The sequence below is a fragment of the Panthera leo genome, chromosome D3 (assembly GCF_018350215.1).
Source record: "Panthera leo isolate Ple1 chromosome D3, P.leo_Ple1_pat1.1, whole genome shotgun sequence".
In the NCBI taxonomy this organism is placed as follows: Eukaryota; Metazoa; Chordata; class Mammalia; order Carnivora; family Felidae; genus Panthera; species Panthera leo.
Window position 1 is genome coordinate 18,460,973 of NC_056690.1, and position 12,908 is coordinate 18,473,880.

Sequence of the window (12,908 nt, forward strand, 5' to 3'; positions counted from 1 at the left end):
GCGGGCCGAGCTGCAGCCCTGAGCAAGACCCCGAGGGGAGGCGCAGCGCCGCCCGCCGGACGCGGTGAGCACAGGCCCCGGTGAGGATGCGCCGCCTGAGCGCCCGCACCGCCCAGGTCCCGGGCGGGCACGACCCACGCTGAGCCGAGAGACCCGCCACCGCCGACTTCGGACGGCGCGGGCCGGTGCCTGGATCACTCTCACCGACAACGTCCCTTTCCACCCGGAGAGAGGCATCGGCCCCCAAGGGGGGCTCCCTCAGGCAACCTCTGCCACCTCTGCATGGCTGCGACCCGGCGAGCAGAGAGTCGTCGCCGCTGAGACCTGGTGCCCTTCAACGGCCTGGCTGATCTGGTGAGTTGCGCGGGGCGGGGTTCCGGGCTGGAGCTGGGGGCACTCCCTGGCGTCTGGGCGGCCGGATCGGAAATAAAGGGGCCCTGAGCTGTTGGGAATCCTGAAGCATAGGTGCTCCTTGTCTTCCCCCCACCCCTTTCCCTCTCACCCGCAACTTGTCTAAACCGGCCAAGCGGCCGGAGTGGAGGTTGTGGGGATTCCACGGAGCCCTGGGCGAGGCGTATGCCAGAGAGGAAAGGTCACCCCACCCCTAAAGCCAACAGACAAAGATAGCAGCTCTGTCATCCGAAAATTCCCTGGGAACTCCCGTGTCTTGGAGGGCTGGAACCCTTGGTGTTCTCCCAAGCAGCCTCTGAGGTCCTCAGGGGACATCAGCTCAGGGCGGGGGGGATGTGGAGTCCTGGCCGTGCAGGTGGTTGCGTTGAGGATTGCGCCCTCCAAGGCTAGACCATAGCAGGGTCTCCTGTACAGCCCTCGTTCTTCAAAAAATCTTGCAAGGATGGTGGGTTCTCCAATGGGGCCACAGCGTGACGTCACTGCCAGGCTTCTGACGTCACGGGTTGCCGGGGCGACGCGACTTGCCTTGACCCAGGGCCGGAGGGGGTGGGGTTGTGGTAACTCCTGGTGAGACCTGATGCCTTTGGGTAATGGAGGGGTGAAGGCAGATTCCCCCACTCTCAACTGTAGTCCTCTGACCTAAATCCCCAGCTCTTGGATGAGGTGGGGGAGGGAAACAGTGCCAGCTGTCCCGGCTGATGCTCCTCCCCCCAAGGACAGGTGTTCAGCTTTGCCCGTGTAGCCTGGCACTGCCTGGGGGCTCAGGACTGCCAAACAGAGCAGCAACTTTATGCTTTCAAAAGGGATGCTACGGTGAAGACCTCGAACCCCACCATACATACACCCAGCCAGGAGGCTGAAGTTCCCAGGGCCCCCAGAGAGACGGGGGACCCCTGCCTTAAAACAGGCCACTTCCACTCAGGAAAAAGTGTGTGCTCCCCCAGCCAGGGAAGGTGCAGGGCAGCTGCTGCCTGCCAGCCCTCAAGTCTAAGGGTTTCCTCTGCTGCACAACCCCAAGATGAAGGGCCTCGGCCAAGCCTGAACTCCTGTCGGCCCCACTCTCCTTTTGGCATTTAAGATGATTTTGACAGGCACAGTGTGGTGCTCATTAAGTGAACAGAGGGCAAGTCAGGCCCATCAGTGCCAAGGTCTGAATGAAGTGTGCCCCTGCCAGGGGCCAGCTTTGATGGGGTCAGGCACCAGCCCTTTCTTCCCCACACCCTTCAGGCACTGGCCCTGTTCCTTGTGAAGGCCCAGAGATCCCCCCCAGCCAGTATCCTGCCGCTGGTTCTTTGATTCCTCTTCTGAGTTCCTTCCAGCAATTGCTACCATTGTCGGATGTGGGTGAAACTGCCGAGATCACATTTTGTGGTAAAGGTTAGAGAAGTGTGTCATTGCTTCAGCGTGGGGTAGGGTGAGAGCAGAGGGAAGTGTGTGTGTGTGTGTGTGTGTAGGAGGGGGTCATAATGAGAAGCCAGGCCCTAGTCTCTATGCAGCCAGCATTTTTTCTCTTCTCCTACCCAGCTCTCCAGCTAGATTAACAGGTCAATAAATATCAGTGGAGCTGCTTTTGGGGGCTTGGCAGGGAGATGATATTTCCAGCTGAAATGGTGTCGTTAAACACACAGGCTTCCAAGGACAGAGCAACAGCAGATGGGGGGAGAAGTGGGAGAGGTGGGCAGAAGGGCTGTTTGCACTGCCTCTCGAAGCTTCCCAGTTTAGAAACAAACCCGGAGTGCGCGCCAGAGATCCACAAACACAGGCGGTTGGAGGTCCTCCGTGGAGTATTTACACTTCCACAGCCAAAGCGGAGGGAAAGGCTGTCAGAATTGGGCAATTCCTTCTGTTCCCTTCCCTGGGCTTGGCAATAGCACCAGGCGACGAGCAGGAGGGAGTGCCAGCTTACCCAGTGTCTCCCTGTGTGCCAGGCATCGTATAGGATCTCAGTTACCACTTGGAGTGGCTCGTGTGCTGTGGCCCATTTTACAGATGAGGAAACAGGCTCAGGTGCTCAGCCAGGCAGCTGTAGAGGTTTGGCTCTGAAGTGCCTTGGCTCCAGAGTCCTCGGGTCTTCCCACACCCTTCCACGGGTGGAGGGGAGGCCTTACACCACTTGTTGGACAGGGTCCCTGCAAAAGTCGGGGACTGTTGGCTACGGAGGGAGTCTGGCCTCACCAAGGTTCCTTCCTGCACTGAAACCTGGGTTTGAATCCTGCCTCCCCGTTACCTACAGGATAGTGTTGGGCAGAGTAGCAACTTCTGCCCTGGCCTTGTGGACACCCTGCTTCCCTCACCCCTGGCACCCCTCTTCTCCAGCACTGGGGGAAGGAAGGTGGGACATGAAGCCTGCCTGGCAGGAAGGGTTGAGAGAGCTGGCCCCGGGTTCCTTGTCATCTGCCCCTCTGGGCTCCCCCCAGGGAGGGGTGAGGCTTCAGTCAGTTACTGCAGGGACCCTCTTGGTAGGCACTCAGCTGGTAAGGAAGTCAAGGATGTAGGTGGGTCGGTGGCAACTCTGGTTGATGTGGCTCCTGACCCAGCCTGGAGGTTGAGGAGGGCCCTCTAGGAAGGGTACAAGATGACTCTGGACAAATGGGGATCTGCCCGGCAGAGAAGTGCAGAGCGTTCTGGTCATTGGGTGTGGCCTGTGAGTGCTCTGGGGGTGCTGAATGAGGGGAAGGGGTGGCCTTGGGGTGGATGTGTCCTGGAGATTGAGGTAGATGGGAGAGGTTTGGGCAGGGGAGAGGATCCGGCAGGGCTCCCTTAACAGGGATGGTAACCCTGGACAGTCTCCTCTCTCAAGGTTAGCTCCCTCCCCCAACCCCCCAGTAATCCTTATCACTGGTCTAATTCCATGTAAGCTCGCCCATCCCCTATCCCTTCTGAGCGTCACAGTTGCTCTGGCGGGGAGGGGGCAGGGTTGGGCTGAGTTGCTTAACCCCCTGTGGTGGGCAGTGGCTCATGGTTAAGAGCCAGGCTATGGAATGGGTCCACCCTTGTTGGCTGTGTGACCTTGGGTGAGTAGCTTTGCCTCTCTGAGCCTCATCCTCAGAACAGGGCCGCGAATGACTCTTCCTGCCCCCCCACCCCCACCCCGAGCCAAAGATCAAAGACTGCAGGGTAGGCAGGGACCCTTCCAGCTGCCTCCGCTGGATCTCCCACCCACCTACCCAGGGCACCCCACGTGGTGAGCACACGTGGCTCCCATCTGAGCTCCTATGGGGCTGGGGCCTGGCCAGGGGCCCCTCCCCAGCCTTCCCGGGCCCCCTCCACCTTCCAGTCCCTCACGAACCGGAGGAAGCAAGCGGAGCAGCTCATATTCATGAACCGTAATTCAATCAGGCGGCGATTCCTCTGGGCTCGGGGCGGGGGTGAGAACGAGGAGGCGCGCACAAAAGGGCCGCTTTATTACCTCCCGCGGGCCGGGAATTGCTGTTCTCCCCCAGCAGCGGCCGGAGCCGCCTTTATTGTGTTAACCCATTTGCGTGTCAAGAGCTATTGTGCGCTTTCTCCGCCTGTGCCGGGCGGACTGCGGGCGGAGGGCTGCACGCCGGCCGGTCACCTCCGTGGGCGCCGCCCACCGCCCTGATTGGTTGCTAAGTGATTTGCATCCAAGGTAATCACTTTTATCTCAGAAGGATGTCGACTATAATTATAAGCTACTGACATCTTTTGAAATCTGCCTAATGACTATTTTAGTCTGCACTGGGCTGGGGGTGGGGAAGGGGATTCTGGAGGCTGGGGTGGGCGGAGAGGAGGCTGGAAGGGGGATGGATTCCTTACACCTGGACCATTGATTCGTTAGTTGAGAAATATCGGAGTGCCTACTGCATGCCTGGAACAAAAGAGGGGTTCCGAGATGGATCCGGGTTGCATTTGTGTGGGCGGAGTTAGTACCATTTCAGAGATGGGGAAATAGAGGCCCCGGGGAATATGAGCCACCTGCCCAGAATCACAGACCCAGTAAGTGGTTGGAACCTGAGTCTCTCTGACCCCCAAATTCACGTGCTGGCCGCCGGATAGGGGTGCAGACAGAAATAATAGTGGTGAGCATTCCTGGGGAGAGGTCACCTGTCTGGTACCTCCCAGGGTGGATGTCATAGCCCTAAGAAATGCAGATGCTGCTACCTGCCCCCCCCCCCATTTTACTGGTGCGTGGGGTGGGACCCGGGCACAGAGAGGTTACTTCGCTCCCCAAGGTCACAAAGCCAGGAAGTAGCTCAGGTGTAAAGTCTGTTGGTGGCCAGAAGTGGGGGGGGCAGAACACAGCACGGCCAGCTAGAGGAGGATGAAGGAACAAGCCTGGGCTCCAACCACCCCCCCACCCCCACCCCCTGGGTCCACTTGGGTGTTGGGCATCAGGGTGGGCAAGGGCACCCTGCCTGCCACTGTGCAGGTGGCAAAGCTCTAAGAAATCAGATGGCCCACAGCCTCCACGGGGAGGAGGAATCTGCAACTAATTCGGATTCTGGTCAGAGCCCAAGCAGGGCTGGAGGAGAGACATGCAGGAGGGGAAAACCACGTCATGGAGGGCTTCCTGACAGAGGAGGCTTTTGCTCTCAGGCCTGAGGACTGGGTGGATCTTTCCAGCACGGAGTAAAGACAATGTTGCTGGCAGAGGGACTTTGAGATTCACTGGCATGACCAGGAAGGGCAGGGGGAGCTTCTAAGAAGGCAGAGGTAAAGGGAGAAAAACTAGGACGGTGTGCAGGGCCTTGAGTGCTGAACTAAGTAGTTGACATGTCCAGAGGCAGAACAACCTGAAGCCGGTGAAGGCATCTTGGGGAGGGGTGAGGTATGATCGGGGTGCTAAAGAGGTCAGTCTGGCAACATTTGCAGGGAGTTGCAGATTAGGATAGAACCCTGGGCTTTTGCACTCTCACTGGCTGTGTGTCCTCAGACAAGCCGCTTTACCTCTCTGGGGCTCACTTTTCTCATCTGTTCAAGGAAGTAATAGCAGTTTTCTCCCCGGCTGGTGGGTGGGACGAGCTTGAGTGTGCAGAGTACTTGGGTGAGTTTGAGCCCTTCACAAGTGGGTGGGCTCAGGCACAGGCCCCAGCCAGTCACCCTGGCCCCAGAGCAAACCAGCATCCCGGCCACAGCAGCTGTTTGGGGCCCTGGGAGCCCCTGCCATTGTGCAGAGGGCACAGAGGACAAAGACCCGGGAGGTCAGGGGGTAAGGCCGAGGCTGACTGTGAACAGGCTCCTGGGGACAGGGACTTAATGATGCAGAACTTAATGACCCAGAGTCTGTGGGGAGGGGTGGTCTCCCTCAGAGGAGGAGGTCGGTCCAGCCGCCAGCTGTCTGCTCCGGGACTCGTTGCCAAGGCGGGCGCAGCTGCCCCGTGGGGTCCAGGCCTGAGCTTGGCACTGGGAGACACAGAGGAGGCAGGGTCTTTCAGCCTGCAGTCCCCAGGCCTGAATTTGGGGCTTGGCCCTGGCCCTCAGCATCTGCGTGATCTCAGTCTCCTCATCTGTCGGATGGGCCAGGGGTCCGCTTGGGAGGGCAGCTGTGAGGCTTGGCAGTAACCCACAGCAAGTGAGCAGTAAACAGGAACTGCTATTTTTACTCTTGATTCATCCGTTCATTCAGAGAGATTACGGCTCCGTGCCAGGCTCCCTGCCAGGTGCTGGGGACACAGAGATGAACAAGCCCAGTTGCCTTAAAAGGTGGTGAGGCCTCAGACACGCCATCACAGTGCAGTGGGTCTGTCGCCACAGTGCAAGAATTCACAGTGTGCAGGCATTGTGCCAGGAGCAGGGTCGAGGGGCCTGCAGTGAACAAGCCAGATATGGCCCCTGCCTTCCGGGGCCCCAGTCTCTCAAAGCATGCCGGGAAATCGGGTAGAAACTATTACTGCCGGCTGGGATAGCCAGGGAGGGCTCCGTGGAGGAGGAGGTATTTTTGACTGCTGACTTTGGAGATTCCTGTCTAAACGCCTTTGCCTATTATGGGAATCACAGGGCACTGTTGGCCTCTGCCCGTGCTCCAGGCTAAGCTTCCTGCTTGGGCATTTTGGCCTGTCATGTAATCCCCAAACGACTGTGGGAAGGGTGTTTTTTTTTTTTTTATCCCGGTTGTATACATGAAGAAACGGAGGCTCAGCAACGTAAAATGACGGCCCAGGGCCACACGGCAGGTCAACAGAATCCCCTTCATTATCCATGCAAGCTTCTGCCTGTCTTCTCCCTGTGAGAGGACCAGGCTGGGCGGGACTGTCATGGGAGGATCCTCGGGCAGGGTCTGAGGGGATCCAGTTCTGGGCCAGCTGTTTTCTTTATGAGATGCACGACCTTGAGCAAGTTACCTCCCACCCCAGCCCGGCCTCAGCTGCGTCCTCTGTAAAATGTCAGGGATGGCATATCTGTGGCAGGCCTGGCTTGCCTCCCACCGCTGTGCCCTTGGCAGACATCGCCAATCAATTGCCGCCCTCTTCCCCTGCTGAGTTCTTCCCCTGACCTTGGGTTCTTTCCAGGGCTCTGGGCAGGCAGCTCCAATCCATCAGTGGGGCCTAAGAGCTGAAGCCCGCTTGCCTGCCTGGCCTTGATGAGCTCAGAGGCCACGCCAGCCCATCTCCATATGGTACCAGAATAAGGGACCCCGGGGGATCTTCTCTGAGGATATAGGTTGTTCAACAGTCACAGGAGCTGGTGAGGTATCAGAGTGTGTTACCTTTATCCAACGCCCAAACACACCTGTGTCTGTGTAGCCCAGTGCCTGCTCATTTCAAGTGCTTTAGGCCGATTCCAGATGCTTTCAGTCTGCATAATAATAACATTGAGTGAGCTCTTCCTGAGAGCTTGGTCCTTCTTGGATACTCCGTCATTTATCATTCTGCAGAGCACCTGCAATGTGCCCCTCGACCACCTCTAGGAAGAAATCTTAACCCATTGTAGAGATGAGAAAACTGAGGCTCAGAGCCATTAAGCAGAAGAGGGTCATGCCCTTGCTGAGTGGCTGAGCTGACAGTCACACTCAGGTCTCGAGGTCCACAGCCTGAAGCAGGGCTGAGGGTGGCAGGCAGACAGGGCAGGCTTCCTGGAGAAGGTGTCACTAAAGGCCTTACAGCTTGGTGGGCTTCTGACAGGTAGGGCTGGGTCTTCTAAGAAGGTGAGGGGCCCCTCTGGGGGAAAAGAGCAGCCTGAGAAGCAGCTCAGAGGCAGGCAGGCAGGCATGACTAGTGTGGGTTGAGGGACCAGCATGTGGCTGGATGTGCCTGGAATATGGAGACACGCGGGGCCTGTGGAAGGAGCCAGGGCTGGTGTTGGCATCTGGACTCCGTGGTAGGGATCTGCAGTGGCTCTTTGGGCAGAAGAATGATCCGGTCCCATCTCCGTGTATTTCGTCAGCATCTCCTCGAACCCAGGGTGAGGTTAGCTGGTGCTTGGGGCTACCCCCGCTCTACCTGAAGTCTCACCTAGAGCACGTTGAAGGAATAAATGACTGAATGCTCAGCCGCCTGGCTGTCGTGCTCCTGACCTCCCAGGGGGCCCAGCTGCAGGGAGGAGAGAGGCCAGAGGCCTGGGGTGGTGGCGGAGGAAGGGAGCCAGGCAGGCCCTAGGGGCCAAGGCTTCCCTCCCGGCCCTCCTCACCTTGCTGTCCATCCCCGAAGCCCCTCCTAGACCTTCCTGCAGTGCGGTCCACGTCTGGCGGGCAGCCTGGACCCGGTGCTTGGGGGGATAAAAGATGAAGGTTCGTGACCATTTTTTAACTCAATAAAGGGAGAGACAAGCTGCAGGCTGCAGGCCGGAGATATAATTAGTTCGCAGCAGTGGCGCTTTCTTGATTTAGCTTCTGAGAGAACAAGACAAGGATGTTATACCCAATTAGCAGTAACATCCAGTCGGAGCCTCAATAGGTGAGATAACAAGCTATTTTTATGACTTTTCTTTCCCAGCTTGGAAGGGGCGGGGGAAAGGGGGTATCAGGGCCTTATTTCTTTTCATCGGGGAACAATTATTAGCGATCTCAGGATTTCCCAAAGCCAAACGGTGCATTTGTTAACCCAAACAAGCACGCATCCCAGGGCAGCAGCTGGGGTGGCCGGCTGGCATTTTGAGGCCAGGAGGAGTAGAAGGGGTACAGGCCCCTTGCCCCCATTCTAGAAGCCCTCTGAAAAGGCTCCTAAATGCAGAGAGCCTGTTGGTTTGGCAGGGGAAGCCCGGGCCCCTGAGAGGTTCTTGGTGCCTGCCTTGATTTCCCTACCTGTACAGAGGCATAAGGAGGCTGGCCGGTTCTCCTGGGGACGAGGAAGGAGCCAGTTCTGGCTCTTGGCAGTTCTTCCTGGCACCGTGCTGGACCTTTGTGCCAACTGGGCCAGTGGTTCTGGCTCCTCAGCCTTGAACCTGCCATTGCACTCTGCTTGCTGGACCCCCATTATGGCTCACACTGCTCGACCACCCTCCTGCCTGTCCTCATCCCAGACCCAATCTCTGGCAGGGCTGAGTGGTGATTAGCTCCTCTCTCTCCCTCCTCATTACCCCCACAGCCAGGGCACCAAGCCCTGGCCAAGTCTCTGCTGGGCTGGGAAACCCTGCCAAGCCCCACCCCAGCCGCCTGGCCATACTCCCGACTCCTGGCGAGGGCTGGGGGATGCCCAGAGAGGGAGCTGGCGTGGCTGTCCTGCCGCCCCATCGGCTTGGGCCCCAAGCCCAGAGCAGGTTCCTGGGCCTCCGCCCATCCTGCAGAATCTGGCCCCGCCCTGCCCTGAGCCCCATCTCCCCCGTCAGCGTGGAACCCCACACTCGAGGTTCAAACAACTGACAAATCCAGCCATGCAAAGTGGGAGTTTAATTGCAAACAGTTTTTATGGATCATGGGCCCATCTGTGCCACCATATGCAAAAGGAAAAAAAAAAAATCCCCATTAAAAAAAAATTTCTCCCTGCCCCACACCCCACACTGACTCTAAAAGAAACATTTGCCAAGGTTTTTCTGGCTGGAGCCAAGCACAGAGCAGGGACCCATCCAGGGGACTTACTGCAGGGAGGGCCTGGCAAAATCAGGGGGCTGGGTGAGACCCGGGTGGCTGCTGAAGAGAGGCTAGGGCCTCCTCAAACGGAGGGCATTTTGAACCCCGCCCGCCCCCACCCCCTGGGTTCTTTTATAGCTCTGGGCCTTTGCACGTGCCATGTAGCTGTCCAGGGACCCACTCTTCTTTTGCAGCCACCTCGCTGATCCTGTTTGCACGTCTTCCACAGAGAGACTTGTCCCAGAGCGGGCCCTGCCCAGTGTTGATGGAGATGTGGGAAAGAATGGTGTCCTGGGGCCCACAGAGGAGGGACTTCCTCTTTCATTTCTAGCCCAGCAGGATGGGGCTGTCCAGGGCCTCACAAATTCCCTTCTTCCTGGTGGTCCAGGCCTCCTGCCACGGTGCCCAGATGAGACCCACTCAAGGGGTCAGCCTTCCGCAGGCCCTTAGAAAGGACTTCCACCCACGTCCCAAGTGGGCTGGCCATCAAGTGGGTCTGAGAGGACTCCCCTCTGAGGCAGCCTGCCAGAGTTCGATTGCCCGGGTGACTTCATTTCTCCCTCTCTGTGCCTCAGTTGCTCCCTCTGTAAGACGGGGATAAGTCGATGGGATAGCACATCCGAAGTGCATTTATATCTGTCGTGTCTCTTCCCCAAAGGGAGGATCTTTGCTTTGTTCAGTGATGTCCTCCCAGGTTCCTAATGAGGACGCTCGATGTTTACTGAAAGGATGTGTGTGAGCGAGTAAAGTATTTGGAAGGCTCTCCTGGAGGTCATGGGACACAGGCTCATGGCAGGCCAGAAATTCAGGGTTTTTACACCCTTTCTGCGGGAGTCTAGGAACCAATCTGCAGCCTGTGGGGATTCTGAACTCCCAGGTCTGCAGATGAAGAAAACTGAGGCTCAGATCAAGGGGCTCCCCCAAGGTCATGCCGCTGGGACTGGCATGCCGACCTGTATGCCTCTGGCTGACCAAGTCCCTGTTACATTACAGGTGCAGAAGGCCAGGCAGGCCCTGAGTGGGGAGGGGATTTGGGCAAGGTCACATGACAAAGAAAGAACTGCCAGCATTTGTGGGGTCCTTCCTACCCCACGTCCTGAGATGAGGGAACTGAGGCCCTGCAGCCTCAGAGCCACACCAGCCAAATACCCCTGTGCTTCTCCCTTCCCTCCCTCCCTCCCTCCCTCCGCCCCAGGTCTGCGCCCAGGATCACTGTGCCTGTGGGTTTGCCCATCAACTCATAAGCCAGCAGCTTGGCGTGTGTCGGCAGCCAGGCCCCGTGTGGGGGGGTCCTGGTGCCCAAGGCTCCGGACTTGATGCAGCCCTCCCGCAGGTGGCCGGGGCAAGCGGGACCCCTGGGACCCAGGCAGGCACAGACTGGTCAGACCCCTGGCAGGAGCCCAGGCCAGGCGCCAGGCAGCCCCTTCCCCGCCCGGCAGCGATCACCAGCTCCCGTTGTAATCATTAAAACTATTAGAAGGAAATGTTCGCTTGAAGCAAATGTCAGGCGCCGAGTTGTGCTTTGTAAACGCTCACAATTAATGCCAATCAGGCCCGGAAAAAAGCCGGCCCGGAATCCTGTCTGTTTCGTCTCATTTGTCAGCTGGTGCCGCTCCATGTTGCACATTTTCATACAATTGCTATAAACATAAAAGGGAAACTCCACAGTGTTCCTGGGCGCCCGGATGGTGTGCGCCGACTTAATTACTTGGTATTCCGCTGCTCACTTGGCCGCCCCGAGCGGGTGGGAGAGAGAAAAGGGGGACTTTGTGCGGCAGGGTGAGGGCTCCTGGAGGTCAGCCAGGGGGATGGGTCAGGCTCCGGGCTCGGGTCTCCCGTCCCACCCTCCGCAGGCCGCATGGCCCACAGAGCCGAGGCCGGCTGTGAAACGAGAAAAAACTGCCCAAACACGTTTGCAGAAGAGGGCGAGTCAGAATCCACTGGTCTCGGTCGGCTTCGAACCCCGAGCCCCTCTCCAGAATGATCCAGCAGGTTTATTGCCCTCCTCTTGCACACCAAGCACGGCGTGGCTTGCCAGCTGGGCCTCGGTTTCCCCTTCTGTGAGTTGGGAATGATAGCTCAGTGGTCAGGAGTTCAGGCTTCCTGGGGCTGTGCCCTGGGCTGGGGGCATCCAGCAGCTTGTCCTCATTGGGCTGTTGAACTGACCTTTGGGAGCACACTGCCCTTCTTATCCCCAGAGCGTGAGGAGTCTCACGGATGGAAGCGGTGCCGGGCTTCCGACCTGTCTCACTGGACTCCAGAGCCTGTCGTCATTGTGCCACCCTGCCGCATGTTCTCAGGGTAGCAGCGGGGTCGAAAGGAGACGATAAATCCTAGTGCACAGTCGGCATTTCGTAAACCGTAGCTACCGTCATCCCGCGGGTTGCAGATGGGCTAGGGCCTGAGAGGGCTCACCCTGGCCTGAAGGTCAGCCTAGGTGGATCTTGCCGGATGGAGAGTGGGGATGGAGTGGTCCACAAGGGGTGCTGTGCCTCCTCCCTCCCCAGGGGGCTGGGCCCACCAGGCCCCCAGGACAGGGCTCCCCCAGTTGCCTCTAATCTGACTCTGAGGTGCTGTGTGCTGGGCCCTGCACCGCCTGACTGAGCCCTCAGGAGCCCCGAAAGTTGGGCATCGTCTCCATTGTACAGATGAGAAAACTGAGGTCTAAACTGACCGAAGGCCGCATACACAGCTAGGGGCAGCTGGAGCCACATTCAGGTTCGTCGGCTCCAAAATCTTTTTCACGCCTTCCTAGCTGCCTCCCCATCGTGGCCTGGACGTGAGGCCTCGCCACACACTGTGAACCCACCCCAGGCCCCTTTTGAGCTCTCTAGCTCTCTGTGGACGGGGTCTTCTAAGGCCAGGCTGGCTTGGCAGGGACACACCGGCCTTTGTGTAGGCTCGGGCCAGGCAGGGCCGCCAGCAGAGTGGGGAGAGGGCGGCGCGGCCCAGCCGGCCAGGGATAAATGCTCAGAGCAGGGAATAGAGGCCCCTTTGTGTGGTGCTCAGTGGGGGAAGGGGATGCTGCCAGCTGCCACCCTGTGTGACCGGGGAGGCCCGAGCCCTCCACAGAGGTCTGCCACCAGCCCCGGGGGACTAGCCAGGGAGCCTGTCATCTTCTGCCCCCCCCCCCCCCGCCCCCCACCGCCACCTTCCACCATTATTTGCCTGCTTTTGTTTTCTGGGACCTTTGGCTGCTCGAGAAGCCAAGGGCAGTCATGAACCTGGTTGGCGGTAGGCCTACTGTGTGCCAGCACCGGGCCAGATGCTCCGCCAACCCTGCAGGTAAAAGGGTTGAAAGGGGGCAACAATTTTAAAAGTCCTAGCGTACCATCGGTGTTTTCATAAATGACAGCTGCCATCATCCCGCTGCCTGCAGATGGGCCAGGGCCAAGGGGGCTCACCCTGGCCTGAGGGTCAGCACCAGCCAAGGCAGGTAAAGGGCAGTGGTCCCGTTACCAGTGAAGACAGGCTCAGGACAGCGGACTGGCCATACTCACAGCTGCTCACGGGGCCAGTATTTGGCCAA

At 58.6% G+C, this 12,908-nt stretch overlaps 1 protein-coding gene across 2 annotated transcripts in view; it reads left to right on the forward strand.

Moving 5' to 3' along the window:
- Positions 1-280: 280 nt before the first annotated feature.
- The window catches only part of FAM222A (family with sequence similarity 222 member A), a 54,658-nt gene continuing 42,030 nt past the window's right edge, over positions 281-12,908 (forward strand). The window contains exon 1 of one of the 2 annotated variants that reach the window (XM_042910210.1): positions 281-354. The gene's annotated coding sequence lies outside the window, so the exon portion shown is untranslated. Of the gene's footprint in view, positions 355-3,696; positions 4,025-12,908 lie in introns of those variants that run through there. The other variant, XM_042910211.1, reaches the window with a different exon arrangement.